The following is a 23,280-nucleotide window of genomic DNA, read 5'->3' on the forward strand; positions in this document are numbered from 1 at the left end:
TCTTTCTAATATCCAACCTAAACCTCCCCTGGCACAACTTGAGACCCTGCCCTCTTGTCTTGTTGAAAGTTGTCTGGCAAAAGAGCCCAACCCCTACCTGGCTACAACCTCCTTTCGGGTAGTTGTAGAGAGCGATGAGGTCTCCCCTGAGCCTCCTCTTCTCCAGCCTGAACAGCCCCAGCTTCCTCAGCCTCTCCTCATAGGGTCTGTGCTCGAGTCCCTTCACCAGCCTGGTTGCCCTCCTTTGGACCTGCTCCAGGACCTCGATATCCTTCCTGAACTGGGGGGCCCAGAACTGGACACAGTACTCGAGGTGTGGCCTCCCCAGGGCTGAGCACAGGGGCAGAATCACTTCCTTGGACCTGCTGGCCATGCTGTTCTGGATACAGGCCAGGATGCCATTGGCCTTCTTGGCCACCTGGGCACACTGCTGGCTCATGTTCAGCTTTACATAGAGGCTTCATCACAGTTTCTTCTTCAGAAATCTATAGAAGTTTAAAATCTGATTTTCAGCATCAGCAGAGCATGGAGGGCCCTTAACTATCATTAATCATGATAAGATCATGACAACCATCTGGGAATAGTCTGTCTGTATTGCTTAGGAATATAAACACCCAAGATTTTGGTTAAAAATGTCTTCCAAGACCAAATGCTTTGACACTCTGGATGTGGGTCTTTGACCAACACTTATGACACAGCCTGGGACCTGCTCTCTTGATTAAAGGTAAAGAACCAGTGGATGACTTCGAGGACTTCTAATATGAGTCTTGCTCAGATTACTTTGTTTGCATTAATTTGAAGTATGTATTGTGCAATATTTGAGCATATCTCAAGAAATTAAAGTTGTGTTTCTTGTCCTTCTTCACCCACAACGTTTTGAGCATGCACCCTTGGAGTGTGTGTGACAGCTTCCTGGCCAGAGAACAGGAGGAGGATTTCCACCTGTTCTAGGAATATGAAAATATATAGAAAGCCTAAAAGGAGTTATTGAAGAAGGGAGCATGAGTCTTCTGATGGATACTATGGCCTGATGGACATGTGGGCACATTTTATATCCTGCCTGCAATGTGTGACAGCTGAAGAGTAGGTAGGACACCGGGGACATCTGAGATGGCACTAAGTGCCCATGTGTGGGCAAGGGAATCAAAACCTGGGAGCCTACATCAAAATGTTTTGTATCTGCATTTGTCATCCTCACCTTCCTTGTAAATGACAGAGAGAAAGGAAGGCACTTCCAGGTGATAGTATGACTTGTTAGAGCTGGATGTTTGGCCAGATGAATCCAACCAAGAATGCTCCAGGAGCATGAAGGATAAAGGAGTAAAGACACTCCTACCCTTAAATGTTAGAGGTAAGGTTTTTTATTCCTCACATTCTGGAATCAGGGGCTGTGAATTCTTGAATGGTTTGACTGAAATGCCAAGAAAAAAAATCCCTTTTTTTTTTTTTTTTTCAAGTGGTTGGAACACTTCTCCAGAAGAGAGGAAGTGCTGGTTCAAGACTCACATCTGGGTGTCTTAAATGTCCTTTTTCTTCAAGTGGATACATTTGTCAACATCTGAGGAGAATCTCTCAGGCTCTGAATCCTAGTTTTCAAGAGGGATTTAAGTCTAAAATATGTGTCTTGGGCACATAAATTAATTCCTTTTCTTTTGTCTACATTAGGTGTGCTCATCAGCTGTTGGTCATCCCAGCTTCAGTGCTTAATTCTCTCTCTTCCAGCTACAGGGGTTGGAGTGTCAGAAAAGTTAAATCTCTCTACTCCATGTTTAATGCCTCAGAAAATTCAGACTGTTTGTTTAGCTACTGAAGTAAGGAGTTATGTTGTCCTTGAGCTCAGCTTCCAACCACAGACTTCATCACATTCCTTTTTTGACAGCCTGTGCTCATTTCGGCAGAACAAGTAGCACATTCTTAATCTATGTCTGTAGCTACTCCCTATAACTTCAAAGACAAGTTAAGCACATGTTAATCCATGATTATCTGCCACAAATTTTCAAAAATCTGAGCAGATGTCAAAATGTCACTGCAGCCCTAAAACATGAGATTGCTATTTATTTGGAAATGAGTTTTTTTCTGGTTTTCCATCGTCCTTGGCTTCTCTGTGTGGTTTTTTTTGTTTGTTTGTAGTTGCTGATTTTATGATACAGAAATTTATGCTAATTTTTAAAGTTCTATGTGTAGTCTTTCCTATCCTTGTATTTCATTCCTTATTTAAAAACGGGGACAATGGCTCTTCCTTACTTCAAATGAGTTTTGTGAGATTAAGTTAATTAATGTCTCTGAGGTCATCTCTTTTAATGGAACATGGGGGGTTTTCAACAGAACTTGTGAATTACTTTGAGTGTTAAGAGTAGTATGGAAGTGTAAAATACTCATTATTCAAGCTGTATGTCAGAAGTTTGATTATTACTTGTGCTGTAGTGAGTGCTGGGTTCCTTTACTTTCAGCTTTCCCCTGTCATTCACTGAAGTTTATGAGTTTTCTTAAGATATTAGGTATTAATCAGACTGAGGAAGGATGTTACAGTCTGATCTTGTTCCATGTTACCCAAACACCATAGAGGTGTCTGAATTCACTTAAGTCAACATCAAGGAATTATCTTACTTCTTGATAACTCTTAATTCCTACAAAAGATTTTAAAAGAAGGAAGCTCAACCATTCCTATTCTTATTGAGCATTGCCAAACTTTAAAAAAATAATTTAAAAGTACGTTGGTTTCAGATGGGGAAAGTATTTAATCACAAGCTGAGGTTCAAACATATACTCAGCTACTATTTATATTTATGGAATTCAGGTGCATGTTTTGCTGAGAAGGCTTTTATTTAAACATGAGCTTAAGTACAAACTTATGTGCAAGACCTCAGCTCAGGGCAGAGACTAAACAAAGGCTTGAATAAACACATGCTTGGATTTAGGCATATGCTTTAATTTAAAAATGGAAATATCTTTAAGAATACACACATTTTAAATGCAACATACCTTGGTAATAGAGGGCCTTGGAACCTCTTCCCACCTGACAACTGAAAGAGCTTTTCCTTTTGTGTACACTGGCCCAAGGCTGCAGGAAGCCTGTGTTGGAAATGTGTGAAATAAAGGCAGGTGATGAAAATCTTGGCAAACCCTAGAAGATGATCCTCTAATTGATCAAGAATGTGGGTGTTTTATCATTGTCCATTGAGAAACTATAGTGAAAATAATTATTAGCACTGATAGTGGTAGTGAATAATAACAACAACAACCTTAATAATAATAATAAAAAATAATAGTCTTGTCAAATGAGAACACAGCTTTCAGTTCATGCCACCCATTTCTATTTCATGTGCACTATGGAAAATTCACTGATTTCCAGTCCATTAAAACACATTTCAGGGCCGTGTTGTTTGAAGTTACTTTACTTCAGAAACAGCTCTTTTCAATTAACTCTGAAACCTCTTTCAACAGCCTTTCATAAATAGGCCAACATCAATGGCATGCTCTGAGTCAGGATGTATCTCTAATGGAAATGCACAATGGGCCACGCTCCATGCCTCCAGGGAGAACATCTTCCATTTCAGACAGATTCAATGAGAAGTTTTGCCAGCTATTCTGGGTCTCTCACTTTTTTGTCTCAGGTTTAGCTCATAGCTGATCAATGGCTCTGCTTTTTAATTACACTGTACGCTCTGTAATGATTTGTCACTCATTGAACCTGGGTGTTCTTTTTAGTCAGCGCGGGGGTAAAAGCAAGGAAATAAAAAGAAAGTAACATTAACCCTCTGAGAGACAAGGGGTTGGGATTAGTTCATGGAACACGTTCTACTGTTTGGCTTGGCAGCTGTTTTGCCAAGGAAAAGAAAGGAAACCCAAGCTAAAAGTCAAGATTATGGGAATTTTTCAGAATAAACCGTGACCTCACAGCAAACATTTTCCAGTTAACCAAAACGAGTTGAGAGTCTGATTTGTGTTTTGAAATAATATTTTACATTGCCATTCCAAAAATAATAATAAAAAGAGTAATTTGCCATGCATGTGGCTCACATTGAGTAAATTTGCTGGAAACTCAGAGTAAACTTCTCAACCTCATGCCCAAACAGAAGACTTGTAGCAACATTTGTACCAAGCAGGTGTAGTAGCAAAACCACAGGCACACCTACATGTACCTAAATATCTCTTATGTTGATTCTGGCCACACTTTTGAATAGAGCATGGGCAATGCTCAAAATTCTGTATTTCACACATCTGGAAATGCACTAAACTGCATCTGTATTATCCAGTGGAGCACAATGCAGAAATTCCATAGTTAAAGCAGATTAGAGCTAATAAGTCCTCACAATACATCCAGCTTTTCTCCTGCTTGTCAGATGTCCCTAACCCTTCAGGAGAGGTATGCGTTTAACCATTTTGAAAATATACCCCTGGGGCTTCAGTTTCTGATGTCAGTCTCTAAATGTGGTCTTTTTTTCTCTTAAAAACAGCCTTTCAACAGCCTTTTGGGACTTCAATGTGAAAAATTATGTGCTTAATTCTCAGCTTTATGAATCCTGGTAGGCTGGGAATCAGCAGTAGGTTTCTAAGTAGCAGAGGCACAAAATTCTAGAATAACTTCCCCCCAATAAGAGCAAAAGAGGAAGAAAATCTTGTATTTAAGTTCATGACCTGTTTATAAAAAGTGTTAGACAGTGTGATACACTGCCAGAACTGTTGAGCTGGGAGCAGGAACCCTTTCAGATCTGTGCTCCTGTAAAATTAAAAAAAAAAGCTTAAGTACAGACAGAGGAATCCCACTTTCAACTTTCATTTTGGTAATCCTCTTCAAAGCCTCATTATCTGACAATATGGGGTGGATATCTCTCTGCTGTATTATTTGCAAATGTACTCTGTGCCTGGCACATTCAAAATTAAGTAATATCAGCTGAGTGATTTCCCTGCTCTGTATCTCTAATTTTCCTTCAAACACTTTTCTTGTCTTTTCATTTCTAAACTCCCACAGATAATGGAAGTCAAATATTAAGCCCAGTGCAATCCTAGTTTCTGCTTGCACATCTAACTTTATGTTATCCACCTAATAGTGGGTAGATTAGTGTTTCAAATTTTATCTCCCAGCCTGATAGACCAGTGGCAATTGGCTCACTTAGTATTTTACCAATTCAGAAAGTCTCAGAGTTAATATCATAAAATCCTTAAGTATATAAAGACATAAAATACATAAAATGTTTAGAAAACTTTGCCTCTCAATAGAAGACACCACAAGGAATAAAGAATAGAAATCAATGATTTTTAAAGATTCAGTTCTAAAATCATCTTAGGGTATGGACTTTTAACTGGTAGATGAATTTTAACAAGTATAAAAGGATACATATGAAATGAAAGAAATATAAAACAAGTTCTACTTAAACATAAATTTTAAATTTTTATTTCATATTTTTGAAGGAAAATATTTTTATTTAAAGAAATAATTTACGTAATACTTTTAACTAAAATACTTTTTTTGGTCTCTATAACTCATTTTTCACAGCATTTCCCAATGTTTTCTGACTCATTTGGCCACTATTTTCTTCTACATTATACAGTTGCTTTCACCTGAGTGGAAGATGAGATTTTTGAGATTTTCCTGTACTTATGATCCATTTAAATTTTTTTCTTTTTTCTTTTTTTTTTTTTTTTTTTTTTTCCCCTTCCCCTGGGTTTAGAAGTATTGCTACTCCTTCTTCATAGTAGTCCAGGAAATAAATGAGATGGAAAATCCTTGATCTCTTACACTTATTCTCTTCCTTTCTTTCCAGCATCCTGATTGCTTTCCATGCCCACAGAGCATTGAATGAATCCAAGAGTGTCCATAGATAAGGTCACACTTCTAGGAAATATAATAAATTAATTTTGACTAATTTAGGCTTTCCATCTCTTGGTGAAGTGCTCCAGTTGCTTTACAAAAAGCTTACCCACAAGACTGGGGATATAGATCTGCTTTTCCTCATTAAATCTCAGGTACCCTTAGATGGTAAAGCCAGTTAAAGGGTTATGGTTTATAGAGTAAATTCAATGTATAGGCTCTACACACCGACTTTGAACATCCACAGAAAGTGACTGATGAAAGTTGAGGACCCATGTTTTAGGGCAAAACTTCTGGACCACTCACCTGGACTTGGCCCCATAAAGGTAACCTGTGCTGTAGTTGTATCCTTTGAGGGATCTGGAGCTAAATAATTTCAATGAACTTTCAGAGGTAACATAAATAACACTCCAGCACTCACTGTAATTCATCTGGAGCCATTATGAATCAAATAGATCCCTCCAGGCAACACATTTACCCCAGAGATGAAGTTGGCCTAAAGCTGCTGAAGCTGTGTTAGTCTGCATGCATCAGGTTTCCATGGCAGGGTGTACATGGAAGTAGCATCCCAAAGCCTAAATAAATAAATAAGTCTGCTCAAAACCCAATAATCTGGACCCATTGTGACACATTTTTATAGAACCCACATGCTCTGTGGTCTCATAACTCTTCAGTTGATTTTTCTTTAGTTATTATTCTTTTTTTTTCTTTCTTTCTTGTTTTTTTTTTTTTTTTTTTTTTTTTTTTTTTTTTTTTTTTGTGTGCGTGTGTGTGTGTCTATGTGTGTCTTGGTTCCTGATAAAATTGTAAAATGAAACAACAATATCTTCCTTCTAGGTTCCAAATCATCAAATTCCATCAAAACATATTCAGAACAATGTACCTAAATGAGCATATGTTTAAGCTCATACTTAAACCTTAAGGCATGCTTCAGTTTTACTAATTTCTCTTGAATTTCACCACAGACTTAAATGAAAATCAAGCACATGATTACGTGCTTTCATGAGTCATTTTTATGAGATGGATCATTAAAATTAAGTATAGATTTTTGTCTCTAAAGATGGGAAAAAGTCACATTTAATTTTATCTAAGTCGTTCCAATGATATACATAGGTTTCTGTGGTATTTCAGCCCAGTTGAATGTGAATGTTTGCTAAATTAGGGTCCAACCTCTTTCTTCTTAATTTAGGGACTGAAAAGGAAAGGGAATATCTCATGGTGGAACTCTGAGAAATTCCTGATTCCCACCCCATTACTACTCACTGAAATGCAAATGATGTGTTCCATGGGAAGTTCTTTTAACTTTTAACTACTCTTCTCATAATTTTTAATGCACAAATACATACTTGTTCAGACAGCTTCCTCATTTTAATTTTACCCTTTTCTCATTTATTAGCACTCAATCTAAGGCTGTCAGAATCTCCTCTTCTAATGAAGCCACCTAAGACAATTTTGGAACCAGTTGCTGTGAACGTGGATATTTGCCAAGAAGACCCAGTGTTAAAGATAAGAATTTTTATTCATTGCTCTGAAGAAATTCATGTCCTCAGATACAATCATTAAACACTCTGAATAGCCCTGGAAAAAAAAACCAGTGGATCATTTAAGTGTATACAATGAAATAGACTGTTACAACTATTACTATTGCTGCTCCTGTTACTGATAATGACTATAATGAAAATATAATAAATGGAAATTTAAATTGAACTTCTACTCCAAAACTGTATTTAAGCCAGTATGTAGCAAAGCAGGGAAGGACTGAAAGAAAGATATACAAACATGAACCTGAAGAGACTTTGTAAGGCAAAGAGAAGACATATATATTCATCAAATCAGTAGAATAACTCACACTGACTAGGACATCTGAAGATCATCCTGTAAGAAGTCAAGCAAAAACCTGCATCAGAAAATCTCATTTATTTTAGGGCACTGAGTTTGAACCAACCCTTTATGATTAGATCTAAATGAAAACCAGCATTATGTTCCTGGCATGCCTTTCTAAATACTGTACAAAAAGCACACTAGACATGAAAAATGTCCTTGAAGTAGAACTGTCAGTTCCACTGTATGAACTGTGCTTTTTATGAGACCATCCAGGGCTTGGCCAGCAATGAGATTTTTTCATTGTGAAGGAGCTCACATTTAGTTAGCAACATGTCTGCATTTCCCCATATGGTTCCTTCCAAGGTGTTGTGTCATATACAATGATGTCACATTTTAGAGGAAGGAGGGAAAAGGCCTCAAGCTGTTTTCTTCTCTTTTTTTTTTTTTTTTTTTTTTTTTAAAGCTTCACTGATTATGTGGTAGCTTTAAGCAGCCTGTTCATCTCTAGCGTGCAGTTGGTTATCTGCTCTCCTTAATTTGAGCTTGCATGCATTCACACAGATTTAACAGAAAAAGAATAACAGTTCTGACCAGAGATCCAGCCTTTATCCATCCAAATTTTCAGTGCAATGAATTTCCACAGCTTTTTGAAGTGTGAGGTTTTAAAAGGGTGCAGTGCAAGAGTTTACATCTTTACTCAAGCTGCTCTATTTTCATGCCTCGTAAACCTGTGGTGCTGAAGGCTTTTGGCAGCATTGCTTTGATTTCATTTGTGGTTTTTTAATTATTGTTTTATTCTCAGGCATATTATTCTTGGAAGATCTTTATAATGTAATAGGAATGTTCAGGAACATCCTTTGTTCTTCCACGAGAACTACTTAAACATGGATGCGTGAGCTGCACACGTGGCACTTACAGGCAATCCCTGTAAGTGATTTATTTATATAATTTACTATATATATATATATATATATATATATATAAAAGACTTTCTCTTATTTGTGATCATTAAACATCCCCCTCTGTAGTAACTAAAACCTCTTAGGTTTTCATCACAAGTTCATATGTAGTGACTGGCACTGATAACACAGTGCTTGAGGGTCTCACCAGCTAAAACAAGTAACTATCTTATGTCTTATTGATACCAGCACCCAAGACCATGTGTTAACCAGTTGTCTAATGCTATCTGATGTGTCATTACATTACAGATATCTAGAACAGCCTAGCAGATACAAATCAGGGTTGACAAGAGACATGCAAACTTCTATGGTTGAGGTTGTTCAGCCTGGAGAAGAGGAGGCTCTGAGGTGACCTTATAGCAACCTTCCAACATCTGAGGAGGCCCTGCAAGAAAGGGTAGAGTTTTTTACATGGCTCTGTAGTGAGAAAACAAGGGGAAATGGTTTAAAACTTCAAGACGGAGTCTTAGGTTAGACAGGAAGAAATTCTTTCATTTGAGGGTGGTGAGATGCTGGCAGAGGTTGCCAAGGGAAGTTGTGGCTGCCCCACCCCTGGCAGTGTCTCAGCCCAGGTTAGATGGGACTTGGAGCAACCTGGGCTGGTGGGAGGTGTCCCTGACCATGCAGAGGGGTTGGAATTGGATCATCTTTAAGGTCTCATCCATCTCCAGACATGATATGAGTCTATGATTCCATAGCTGAGAAGGATAGTCCAAAGCATCTGTAAGTATACCAGATCCTTACATATAGACAACTGAAGTCCCTCCTGTTGGAATATTTTAGCTGCCTATTCAGGGATGCTTGGTGCCTTTTGAGATGTCCACAGGTCCTGGCCCCTGTTTGCTAGCTCAGGACAGCACAAACCTATGCATTTCTGCTAGTCCAGTGGAGATGTTTCAGATTTCTGAGGTCATCTAGAGCTCTTCAGTAGAACAAATGTAGGTTTCTACTTAAAACTAACTTACTATCTCAGACTCCATTAACTGTGTTGATTGGTGCCTGATTCACTTGCTTAAACATGGGCATCCAGTGTCACTTGGGATGCCCAAGGTTATCCTGCCTATAGAGGGTTCTGAAGTCCTCCAGTAGCTCCTGCCCTATGAGATCCTGTGAGACTATAAAGAACCACAGAGTCCCCAAAAAGGTACAAGAGATGCCTGAACTCAGTCAATTAGTTCAAGTCTTAATTTCTGTTGATTACAGTGGAAGTTCAGGCCACAACATGGATTTACAGCTGCATTACACCTACATTAAATTACTTGAATCTCTAACTCAGAAAGTTTGCAACAAGGCAAATTTTCCAGTTTCTTAAGTGCTGATCCCAGGTTTAGAATCACAGAATGATCTCTCCTCAGTTTGTATAACATGACAGTATATTTTAAAGCAAAACTTTTAATGGAGTTTGATGGTGACTAAAGCATTGCTTGATCAGAGCTTCATAACACCCTAAAAATTCTGTTTTGAGAGATGAGAGAGTATGCAGCCCATTTTGAAATCAATCACCTTTAAATTCTGTCATATTGAGCACAGATTGATCCATGTCAGATGTCAAAGAAAACAAGTTTCTTTCTTCTGGAAAAGTTATAGGTCACTTTTGTTTAGAGGCAATACTAGGAATACTTCAACATGTGAAAAAAGGACTGTCTGGTGGTTACAGCAAAAGAAGTAGTGGTCAAGGCAACTTTGTGAACTTTGGGACCTCATCCTGTTGTGTACTGTCAGGGAATTAATTTTAAACTCTGTGATTTCTTTTGCCATGGTTTGTTCTACATAAACCTCATCTTTGTGCCATTTCCTAAAGCCATTAAGTAGAATGAACTGGACTCAGTTCCAGGTGTAGAGGTCTATACTGCAGAACTACATAAGGTCTAGCTCTTTAAATAAAAGGAAATAAAAATATAATATCTGGGTTTAATACATCTAATATTTAAATTCTAAAAAAGTAAACAGCTTAAATGTGACATTTTTTCCTCCTTGGAAATAGAAAATTATCCACAGATAGCTGATTTTGAGATCTTTTAATTACAAAGAGCTGCAATATGGACAGCTGAACACCATGGCCACCCCATGGGTGAGTATCTGCTGCAGGTTTTTCTCCACACTATTACAAAGACATTTTTCATAATTCAGTTGTTGCAATGAAAAAATCTTCTTAACCTAAAGAACTGAATTTTCTGTTTAGAAAGTTGTTATCCTGTGGGTGTGCAAACCCTTCTGCAAGGATAGGTGCATAAATTCATCTGGAATAAAAACTGCACAGGCCCTTTTAACAATAGTACAACAGATACAAGTACCCTTATGTAGTTTTATGAAGGTGAATTAGCCCATGAAATCAAAGTAAAGCTGTCTATTTGTTGTTTGTGATGTAAAAACTGATGTTCACCATGATACTTTTGTTAAGCAAAAATCACAGCCTATTGCTATTCTGTGTAATAAATCCACTTGATACAACAATCTGCATGAGAGGTATTTTGCTTGAGACACTCTGATGATAAGAGAGAGGAAGTGAGATGATCCTAAAATCATGGTTCTAGTACAAGAATGGATTTTTATGACAAACTAGCTAAAGATTTTGGCCCAGTCAAGCAATACCTTGAGTAAAAGCAAAGAGCTTTCTGTTTTTCAGATTTATTTGGATTCCAGACTCTTTCATGACATCAGCCAGTGCAGGATCTGAAAATCAGGCTAAAAGGATACTCAAGGCTATGTTGCTTTCTCTCATACACTGTAGACCAACTATTACCCTGAAGCAACAATGTCAACAGGGATTGGCTGAAAAATGAACCTGTGACACTGTAATTTTTCAGCTATTTGACGTACAAAAATATTAATATGTAAATATAAAATGGCAGTTTACTTCATACCTAATTTTGCCTCCCTCTTACCCGTCTCCTCCATCCTGAAATTCTAGGTTTGAAGGAGTCAAAGTGCCACCCACAGTGATCTTCATTCTTTAAATAGGAAACTGAATGTCCCTTCCCTCCCAGCTAGATGGTCTGCATAGAGTCAGCACATATATCTTCATGACTGCAGTAATACCAGCAGTTATTTCCTATAGATTAATAATAACAAGAGGATAGGCATTGGATTACAGTGGCAAAGTTGTGCTGTGATGGAAGTGAGAGCACAGGAAAGGAAATAAAAACTGTGAGAAGATTCATCTGGCAAAAAGCAAACATGTCAGTAGGTCAGACAAATAAAATTACACATCTTTCTCTGTTGTCTATTAAGGTACCCAGGGGTAACTAAGTCAGGTGGGATCATATGGATTGTAAATATATTAAGTTCAGTAAAATGAACTTCACTCTCAAGGTCTTCCCAGTTTTGTCAAAATTGTCTCAGAAGCAGCCCTGTTTTCTGAAGCTGTCTAGAGTTTTTGGAAGTCTCCTCTAAAAGCCCAGCTCAGACCATGGCCTGCTAAATAAGGCCATTTAGTTGCTTTTACAAGAAAACCAATTACATCTTAGTAATTTTTGCCTGATATTTAGGTAATTTTAAAAAAAATCTGAAATACTGAAGATTGCAACCTCTCCATGTTTTCCTGGAAGATTTTCCTTAACATCTGCCCAACACTGTATTCTACTGCCTAACCTCTTTCACAATATGAAGCAGACAATATAAGCATCTTTTCAACTCAAATGTGGGAATTATCTATTCAAAGGAAAAAAAGCAGCAACCTTTCACAACAGACATATTAGTAATAATTTTCTGGGGGAAAAAATGTCTTTTTTTCCTACATCTTACCAATATAACTGAATGATACAAAATAAACCTTGAAACTCAGAATCAAACTGGCTATGGAGACCTAATTTATAGAAGATTTACTTTTTTCACTCTTTTGTTTTTGGTTTTTCTTTGTATATTCACTTGATACATATGAATCAGGCCTGCTGGAAAGAGAAGTGCCACCTTATGGCACTCTCTCTTCTCTGGAGACCTTTCCTAAGAGTTGAAGACACATGTTCCAGCAAAGATTAAGATTGCTGTCCTGGGAAATTCCAAATAAACAACAGGTCCTGGAATGTCCATTTCAGATCAGAGTGGGTTAGATGGGTAAATGGATTAAATGTAACATCACTAATGAATGGTGGAGATGCGTGAAATAAGAAAAGTGGAACAGACAAAACAATAAGCTGCTTCTTTCATCTCTGATAGTCCTGACACCTTGGTGCACAGAGCTGCAAGTCCTCATCTCCCCATACAGCCAATGTCCTGAGGCAGCTGAGATGCTGAAGTTAGACATACATCCCAATGCCAATGCATAATTTTCTGAATTGGGTCATATGAATAATAACAGAGTCTGGTCTTTTCTTTAAATTTTTTTTTTATTTTTTTCAATTTTATATTGCTTTCAATCTGATGTTATCTCAGCATTAAGTGGCTGAATTCACTGACATCCACCTAGCTCTGGAACTCCTTGCAGCAGAAGTGGAAGTCAAGCCATGTATATCAGTGATGTGTTTCAGAAGGTGTAAGAGTTTGCCACTTGGCTTGGAGATTTTGGTCCCTGTCGATTCGGGCTGCACTTCCTATAAATCTCATGGATATAAAAATTTCCCCTTCTCATTCCAAACTCACAAAATAAATTAAATAATAAATAAATAAATGAATAAACCCCCTGTTTTCATAAAATTTTCTTCCACAAATGAGGTAAGGTGTGACTATACTTTTATTCTTTCCATGAGAAGGAACGGGCATCTTCAACTTCTTTTAACTTGTATCAAGTTATTAATGAAAAAGAAAGAGAACCTGTTAAAACAGAAAAGAACAGCCTCTAAAGAATTAATATTTTGTCAGCACTTATGCTTTCAAAAGCTCAGAGAAAAGAGCTGATGCCTCACACTTACATGGAAATGAAGATGTTAATGAAGAAATATGGGAAGGAGTGAGAAAGAAATAAAGAATATAGGTTTGGGGCCTTTAATTTGTCAATATTTGGACTTTTGCATGTTTGTTAATCAAGGCAATTGATTTTTTCCTGAAAATGGTCACAATGTCTAATTCATTAAAGCCTAAAATAACATCCTTTGGGCTAAACGAGGTCATTTCATTTGTAATCTTTTAGTGATGTATTAACCATTTGGAAGCATTTCGGTGCATATCTTAAAAAGTGCCCCATTAACTGGAATGGTCCTGGAGAAAGGAGGAAAAAAAAAGAAGTTGCAGTCACTCACACACACATACAAACCACACACACATACACACATACACAATATCCATGGCCTCCAGCCCCTGTCCTTCCTCTTCTACAGCATTTTAAGGTCTGTGTTTAATATTGCCAAGCCTACTTGAGTGATAAATGCAACTGTATAAAAATTACTTATTACAAGCTGTCATGTTGCCTCACTCACACTGCAAGGCTAGAGGCACTGTACATAAAGTCAGAATCTCCACCTTGACAGCATCAGCAGTGCTGGCTTTAAAATAAAATGCTTTCAGTCATGAATACAAAACATAATTTACCTTTTCATAATACTTCAGTTTGGAAACACTTTGGAAAGCTCATGTTACCATCAAACCTTTACCTGAGCCATGCCAGCAACCAGTTAATTCTGAGTTGTCAATTTACTTCAGTGCTGCTTTCCATCACTTAGCCTTTGAAGAAACATTAAGCTCTTCAAATTGCCATCCCCTTAATTTCTTTATATATTTTTTAAGTTATATTTATCCTCAGTTCTTTGACGGTGAGTAGCTGACACAATAGGATTATTCCAAGCATTAAATTACAATTTGGGAGAGTGCCTGCTTACTATGTTTCTTTTTCCAGAAGCTCCTTGACTTGCTGTGTGTTCACGGCATCAAAAAAATTCCCGACTCCCACCCTCTGCTTTTTCTCCCCCCTTTTGCATGGAGTCCAGTTACACAATTCCCCTTGAATTGCTCCTCCCTACCAATGGATGGCTGAGATCAGAGCTTTAATTCCTTGCTGTGCTAGCCCAGCAGCCTCTTTTCTCCTGCATTAGTACTGTACCGATGCTTAAACATAAAAGCCCACTGTAAGCTGGGGATGTCAGTGAGATTGAAATTGAAAGTGAAGGTTCCAGGGAGACTGGCTGGGTAAAAACTGATGCGTTGTGACTGTTTTTATAGTTGGTCATGATGCATACAGTATGTGAAGTTCCCATCTGTACTGGTGTCTGCCCACCAGCCACCCTGCCACATTCGCAAAAGTGGCTCCAGCATCGAGCGCAATAGGAACAGAGCTGCAGATGCCTCCCTTTAGCCCAAATTCCTTTTGACAATGTTCACATCCAGTTAGGGCCCAAAGTGCCTGTACTTGTCAGGAGGGATAAGGAGTGAGGAAAGGAGTCCCTTTTCGAAAGTGAAACAGAATTGCCAAAGGAAATATTTTCTCTTCTTCCCTCCTCCTTTCCTTCTTCAGCTGCCCCCGCCCTTGCAGATCTCCCCCTTTTCCTCCCCTTCAGACATAAAAAGAAACAGGAAAAAAAAAAAAGGGAAAAGAAATAGTTAAACTGGCATCTCTGATACAGGTCTACAAGAGTGGTTTGGTTTTGGTTTGTTTTTTTTTTTTTTCTCTAGCAATTGGGGGATAAAGGGAATGCAACTGGGAGTGGGGTAAGGAGGGAAGATTTTGGATCTGGCAGTTCTGAATACACCATCCCACAGAAGACACATCTTGCCCACAAGCTCTGGATTTCAGCTTCAGGGGAATTTGCTGTCCCTGGTGGGTTTCTTAGCTAGCTGACAGGAACGGGTACCTCTTTCCTATGCTATGTGAAGCTATGTCGGTTCCACCCATACAGACTGCATTTGGCTAGAAACAAACCCCATTTTCTCTCATAATCTTATTTTTTTCCCCTTCCTCTTGATTTTAATTTATTGATGAATCATTTAGTGAATAAAGGCAAGGATACTACTGTGTCCATGACACAGAGTTACAACTCAAAGGTGTTGTGGTTCTAAGATGTGATGACAGGTTTATGATCAACAGCTTGTTCTGGCCACAGGTCTGTGCCTCAGTTTCCCTATCTGTAAGCCAGCAGAATAATGCACAGCCATGTCAATAGAGAGCTCTGAAGATGGGGTCTTGACCCCCATATGTCATTCCCATACATAGAGATGAATTAATCTTTCTAATCAAGCAAATATTGACAGCTATGAATCTTCTGCTATTCTTATCCTGCAAAGTTTTGTCATTCTCACCCAGTGCTCTTATTTGAGGATGCCTGGTGTAAAACAAACTTCACCCACTGATTCCAGATGACTTGCAGAGGTCCTTTCCAACCTACAATTTTCCAGAAGCAAGATGGTCAGGAGGATTCCTAATTCTGTAGATCACTTGAACCTTGAGGAAGGATGTTAAGACATCTCCTGTTCACACTGGAGTGAAGATGACTTGGGAAAGTTAAGCTCCTAATCTAATATCTAAAGGGTTGGTTATACTATTTAAAAAACTCTTCCCTATATTTGGGACATAAATGTATTGTTCAATTATCTGTTCTTATCTTTTAAATAGGAATTAAGTAATTAATCCATAGACCTCTTCTAGAATTATCCATACAGGTTTGAGCACATTAATATGTTTGGATTGTTTTCCATAGTATTTTTTTTTTTTTGGTTTTAAGCAGATATGGAAACTTGATGGAATTTAGGCATCCAAATGCCTCAAATATTTTCAAGCTACAGAAGGAATATTCTCTGTTCTGGCAGCCACAACCAGCAAAGTGGCTGAAGTGAGATTAAAACAGCAACAAGGCCAAGCCCATTCTGGTTTCAATTTTGGATTACTATAAGCAGAAAAACAACAACAACAACAAAATAAACAAAAACAAACAAACACAAACAACAACAACAAAAAACAACCTTCCCCAAACTTATGTAGAAATCTTGGGCTCAATTCCAGTTGGCTGGCTGAAATGATGATGATATCCACGACATTTTAGTCCTTATTTAGAATAACTGCTCTGTAGATTCCAGGATTTCTGGCACGTGGGACATCAAAGGACATATTTATGGGTACTGCATGTTCTAAAAAAGCATTTAAAGCTCTGTTGTGCAAGCAAAGTAGGCTCAGTTAGACTTGCATTCATTTTTTGTTCCTGAGAACTCAATTGCCTTGTTCTTTGGTAAGAATTGCACGAGGCAGCCGAGGGGTTATATCCAGGCAGGGGTTATATGCAGGCAGCTGACATAACATAGGAAAATCACTGTAAAACTGGAAAATAGCCACCAGGAATAAAAAAGGGAGGAGTACTCCCCAACCACCCCAAAACTATATCAAGATGTGAAGACAGTTAAGAAGAAACTGACTTCACAGGGAATACTGGAACCTTGGACTTTATTCCTGGATTAGCTGAGTGTGCTTTTCCTGCAGATTCTCCTCTCCACCTCACGTCTGACCTGACCTATCTGATCATTTTATAGTGCCAAAGCAGAAAGAAAAGAAGTTCAGAGAGGGCAGAAAAAAGCAACTTGCAACAGTATCCAGGCTTCATGCCTTGCTGAATCCATATTTAGCCTCAGCATCTGCAGGGATGTTCAGCACAGACTGAACAGAACTCCACTTTGCAGAGCAGCCATCTGATGGGGGGAGTGATGCTAATTTATCATAAAGTGAAATGAGAATACAGAATGGGCTACATGTAAATCGGTATTGAACAAAGAACAAAGAAAAAATAAATAACTAAAAATAATGAAAAAAGAAAGAAAACAATCAGTTAAATGGGATTAGAATAGCTGAAATCTCACCTTCAGTATTAATAATTAACAAACAAGAGTTGAAGCATCTATTTCTGAAGTTCACTGAATCCAAATGATATTTTAAATATTTTTTGAAATGGTAGAAAAAAAGTACAGGCAAAGCCATACCACCTCACAAAACTAGAATCAAGTCTTTCCTTCATTTGGAGAACAAACACTTGCTACAGTGGTGAAACACTCTGGAATTTCATCATGTGGAGATGGTGGCACGAGCTGAAATTATTTTTAGCTCTACTCGAGCATCCCAGTCACTGGCATTTCTCCAAAGTCTTATATACAACCTTGAATTCAAAACAAGATATGCACTCAAGACCATTCCACTGCTTTTTAAACAGAAATGTATTTTCAAGAAGAGAGATGACCTTGTGTGGAAGGTATAAAATTAAGACTCCAGTGGCTGTTTTCCAGAGTCCCTATTCCATCCCAGGCACATAGTTTAGGTCCAACTTTCTTCAAGTTTGAGATGTACCCTAAAATTTTTTACTGAGCCTCTCTCTGTGTACAGTGGAGAAGGCAGGAACCATGGGGTGGTAACAGTCATGGGTGGGAAGATCTGTTTCCTAGGATACCTTAGGAGGTGTTGAATAAAGAATCTGGGATGTACTCCCATTGAAATCATCCCTGAAAAGAGCATGCATAGAAAAGAGTTGCCCTTTACCTGTTGCACAGTTTCCATGACCTGTCTTGATCTGGACACTTCATGACATGGTATCCTTAGATGAGAACCTGAAAAAATAGTGTTTGTCCTGATCTGGTTTTCATGACCAGCATGAGTGGTGGGAGAGAGCTGCAACAACCCTTTTAGTGCCAAACAGACTTTGAGAGAGAATAAAGGCAAAACCTCAGTAGTTTTGCTTTACACCATCAATTCTTAGGTAGCTCATGGCACGTGAGATGAATCTCACCCACAGAGTTGGTCTCTGCTGGGCAGTGAAGTAGTGACTTAGGAAGCCTCAGATGAGCTCACCAAGCATTGGGAAGTAGCACTGTACTGCATGAAATCTCTTGGTTGAGTTTGGGAAATAATGTAGCTGAAATATTACTTTCTTTAAGCCAAGGAGTGCTCAGGGCTTGCTGTGCTCAGTGTCTGAGTGTCAGTGTGGTCTCAGCCCTATTATTTCTCAGCTCTTCTTGTGCTGGCAGGTAAAAGAGAGCTGGGTAATTTTTCTGGCTCTGATGCCACTTGCCATTCTCCAGATAAATCCTCTTTCCCTCTGAATGGGAGAAGCTGCATCCAAACTGCCTATTAGAGTGTTATGAGACAGCTCTTTGATAAATGGCAAGGATTACTGAGGGACACTGCTAGATGCCTTGGGAAAAAAAAAAAAAAAAGTCAGTGGACATTCTAAAAAGTTGCCAATGTAATAAAAAAATAAAAATAAAAATAAAAAATATTTATTTAAAAAAAATTAAGATCCAAGCCTAAATGACTGGGCATCAAGCTAGAACCAGCCAACTGGTTACAATGGTTTCCAAACCCCTCAGCAGAAATCAGCAGTGAATTTTCACATTAGAACTGTGTAAAACATCCTGCTACAGTGCATAAACAGTGATGTGTTGTTTTTAAATTTTACTGGGAAATTTAGGAGGAAATTAGAAGCTGATAACCACCAAGGAGGAAGGAAAAATGAAAGCTGAATTTGCACAGGTTTCTGAGGTTGGAAATAGGTGAGTTTCACATGCCTCTGGCTCTCAGCTTGGATTCCAGCTATTGCAGTTTATTACTTTGTCTTTTGGATTAAAAATAAATACAAGAACTTTTCCACTGACTGCACAAAAAGAAATAAAAATCCTTCTTGTGCCACAGTCCCATTCTTTACCTTCTTTGAAATTCTCCCAGTGACACACCAGTGCTTTGGTGTGACTGTTTAGGGAGGAAGAGTCTTCTGCTTCCTTTGTAAGCAGAGCTGGGATTGTGTGTGACACATGAGCAGAAGAGGGCATAAAAAAATGAAATGTGTGAAATTGCCTTCCAGTCCTTACCCAGAGGGAATGTCCATTGAGTGAAAAAGTCCACACACACAGACACAGTTCATTCATCTTCTATGTTCACTGTGTCATCAGGAGTATCAGTCTGTCCCAGCTGAGTGATGTGCCATTTATCTGCCTGGAACTGAGTCTAACAGATCATTTTATGTCATCTAGGTCATCAAATAAACATCTGGGGAAAAAAAAGTTCAGCCTTGTATATCCTGGGTCAAATTTAACCTGGCAACCTAAAGTAAAGCAGTTGCTACATCATGATAAATTCTCTTGAAGTTAAATAAGACTATCACAAGCCCCTTTGGTGCTGTCTCTGCTTTTAGAACTACATTCTGTTTCTATTCTGGGTGAAGTTAGGCACACCTTGGGCCTTTGATATAAATCTATTTGATATGAATCTAGACCTGTCATACTGAATGGTCATTTAATTCAAGGCTAGCAGCCTTTCCATTGACTGGAAAGGAAACATTGAGGAACATTGATCTTTCTTATGAGAGAATCCTTTCTTCCCCTTTCTTCACTTTTTGACATAAAAAAACCTGTGAGTGATCCCTCTTGCTTAGTTCTGTCCTTGAATCAGGTCACTTCTTCAGCTGGCTCTACTGGCTGGCAGTGGGTAGCAGACATTTCAAATGAAGTCTTGTTTCTTCTCTGGCAATGAAGACTCAAATCATAAAATTGAAGACTTTTAGAACTCAATCTATATTTTTTCCCTCTCTTTTTCCCATAAAAGTGAATAAGAAATGGGACATATCCTTGTGCACAATCATCTTTATAATATTTCTGTCCTGTACCACCACACAGCAAGGTTGCTCACTGTAGATGAGGTAGGATAGCCCAGTATACAGGTGACAGCTGCTGACTGGTTTGAAAAACAATCTATATTTTGTCAATTTCTTTATATTTTATATATTTCTTTATATTTATATTCTTGATATTTGTTTTTCCAGACATCAAAGTAGTGAATGAGAAGATAATTTAATTTTTTTTCTTTTGTTTCCCCCAAAAGATTTCACAGATGATGAAACTATCACCCATCGTTAGGAAAGATCACAGGGTCACTGAATGGTTTGGGTTGGAAAGGACCTTGACTATCATCTTGTTTCAACCTCCTTGCAGTGGCAGGAACACCTCCCACTGGACAAGGTTTCTCAAAACCCATCCAACCTCTCCTTGGACACTTCCAGGCAATCTATTCTTGAACACTTTTAGGGGAAGAAGTTCTTTCCTTGCTACCAGATGAGAAGCACTTCTGCATTTTGGATCAGTAAAGGCAAGGAAAGATTTGTCACAAACTTCTGATATTTTCCTGTTTCCAGGCAGTGATTTTACTTTTTGGGATCTGAAAGAACTGTTCTGTGTTTATCAGATCTCATCCTGGTCTGGAGCAATGGTTAAATGTCAGTCACTGTTAGAATATCAATAACCTCATTGCTGTGTACTTTGGAATGTCAGCATGATTGAAGGCAAGGATGACACACAGAAAATACCTATTTTATTTTAATTTTTTAATACACTTTTAATGCACTTTCATTTCTTAAAGCTCATGGAACTCCTCCAGGTATGGCAATATAAGGCTGGTAATTTCTGAGCTGGAAACAAAGTTTTATCAAGCTGAACCTAAATTCTTTATCTCTGGCCGTGACTAGAGGTGAATATCTTAAAGACAGCATAACAAGGGTGTTAGCATGAAGTGAGAACAATATGGTCTCCTAACCTCTAATAAATTTTTGCTCTGGGCTGAACCAGGTTTGTAAATTTTTATTTAATATCTCTCCATGAATTTCTCTTCCAGGAACTTCTTCAACCAGCCCCTGTAGGCTTTTAAGTTTCAAAGCACTCTGTATAAAAATAATAATAATAAAAAAATTAATAAAAAAAAGACACTACTCATTTTTATTCTGTGTGTAGAATCACCTCTGGTAGTAATTCTGTGCTCATAAATTATGAGAGTAATTAGGACCACTTCTGTGTGTAGAGAAATATACTCCTCCACTCTTCTTCTTCTCTTGATTTTTAGAGAATTATCACTTTTCCACCTGGATGGATCAATGTCAGTCATGTCCCTTCCTCTTTCTATTCCAATTCCAATGCAAGGCCACAGTAAAACAGTAGGTAGGTGGATAGACTCATGCTGTTGATGCCTGCCCAGACTATCCTGTTCATGCTTGAATTTCTAACTCTTCATCTTGTTTATCTCTGAAGACACATCATAGATTAGAACATAGGTCTCCCTCACAAAGAAGAGAAAAACTTTATTTTCAACTTCAAAACTTTGTTTGTCTCCAAAGCTAAGCCATACAATGAGGGTTTTGCTTTTGATTTCAGAAAGTCTTGAATAGTTTACGGGTGCCAAATTCTAAAAACAGCTTGAGGTTGACATGGTCAGAACCAGCTCACCATGAAATCAGCCCCCCCAGAATCCACCTTGCAGATTGAGGTGCTTATGTTTCCTGCACAGCCACAATTAATTCTGCTTCCCCTCGGAAAACATGGGAAAAGTTAAGTTCCTTAGGTAGGTACCCATTTAGTGGGAAAAACTGAGCCAACTCATTGGAAAAGCTGAGGGAAGTGATTTGTCTGAAACACTTTCTGTGCCATGCTTTTGAGGCATTCAGAGAAATAGGTATTCGAGGCAAGAGAATTTCTCTTGAGTTTAAGCCTCTAATTCCAACTTTTGGGCATGGGGAGTGAGAGCAGTGTTTTCCCATTGCCAGAAGAGGAGCTGCCAACACTCATCTTTTACATAATGGTCCAGTGGTTACAGGATTGTCCTGGGAAGCTCAGAACTGGGGTTTCAGGGCAGTTTTATCCTGAGAAAGATTTCAACTTGCTCTTCCCATAACCTGGCAGTGTGCTTTAACCAGATACATCTAAAGCTGTGCAGGGTGGTAAGAAGGCACCTCTAACCTTTCTGTCAAAGGCAGGTCATGGGCAACCACTTATAAAGAAGCAAAACAGACCTGAAGAAATGTGTATTTTGTGCTTTATGTGGTAGCAGTCTTAGGCAAGAAAGGGGAAATAATGGATTCTGGGCTCTGATTTCCCAAATGTTATGGTGGAATTAGCATTCAGCTCAATTATTTGTTAAATGGCTAAAATACTCCAGGCTCTCCTTTATTATTTATTGATGTGACCCTTCCTGAAGAAAAATTGTACTTGCAATAAGGTGTTCTGTCTGTTCAGGTAGCTGCTACCTAATGACTAAACACCTGCTACAGGATAATCTGGGAGCTGATATTCAACCAACTTGTCATAACATGCAGCAAAATGATCAAGAAATTGTTCAAATCTACAGAAAGTTCACCTTTAGCTTTCCTGCCATTAGAGCAAATATATTATGGCCATGATGGAAAAGAAAAGCAGATTTCAGTTAAGTAATATATTTTTCATGTCTATAATGTCTAAGAGGGCACATGACACTAATGTCTATGCTTATGTTTCTGTCAATGGGGATCTAGTCAGTACAGAACATGAAGCATGGAAAGCAATCCAGTTTATTCTTAAATAGATACCTATATTGGGTCAGCTGAACCTCTGTCCACTCTTTTCTGACTGCACTGACTAGATCTCCAAATGGCTTATTTTATTTTTTTTTTGGTGAATATCCTTAAAAATACCCACCTGACAAAAGGCTTCTTCTAGCTGATTGCCCAAATTATGAAAAGACTGCAGAGCTTCCTTCTCAGAAGACAGAGCATTAGGATACCCCAGACCTCCAGGAAAAACACATTTTTCAACAGACCTAGGGTAAATTATCACCACCAAGAAGACCAAACACACAAAACCTGAAGTAATCAGATTAGCATTTCACTTGTCAGTATTGTTCTCTTCTCCTCTGGAAGAATGAAGAAGGGTTATGCACTCCTACAGTAGCAAAAAGAATGTAAATGGCACAGAGACAATGTCAGAATTTTAATATGGGTATGAAACTCCACTCTGCAATAGAGAGGATAAAGATGAAAAAAAAACCATCAGGTA

The sequence above is a fragment of the Calypte anna genome, chromosome 3 (genome assembly GCF_003957555.1).
Source record: "Calypte anna isolate BGI_N300 chromosome 3, bCalAnn1_v1.p, whole genome shotgun sequence".
NCBI lineage: Eukaryota > Metazoa > Chordata > Aves > Apodiformes > Trochilidae > Calypte > Calypte anna.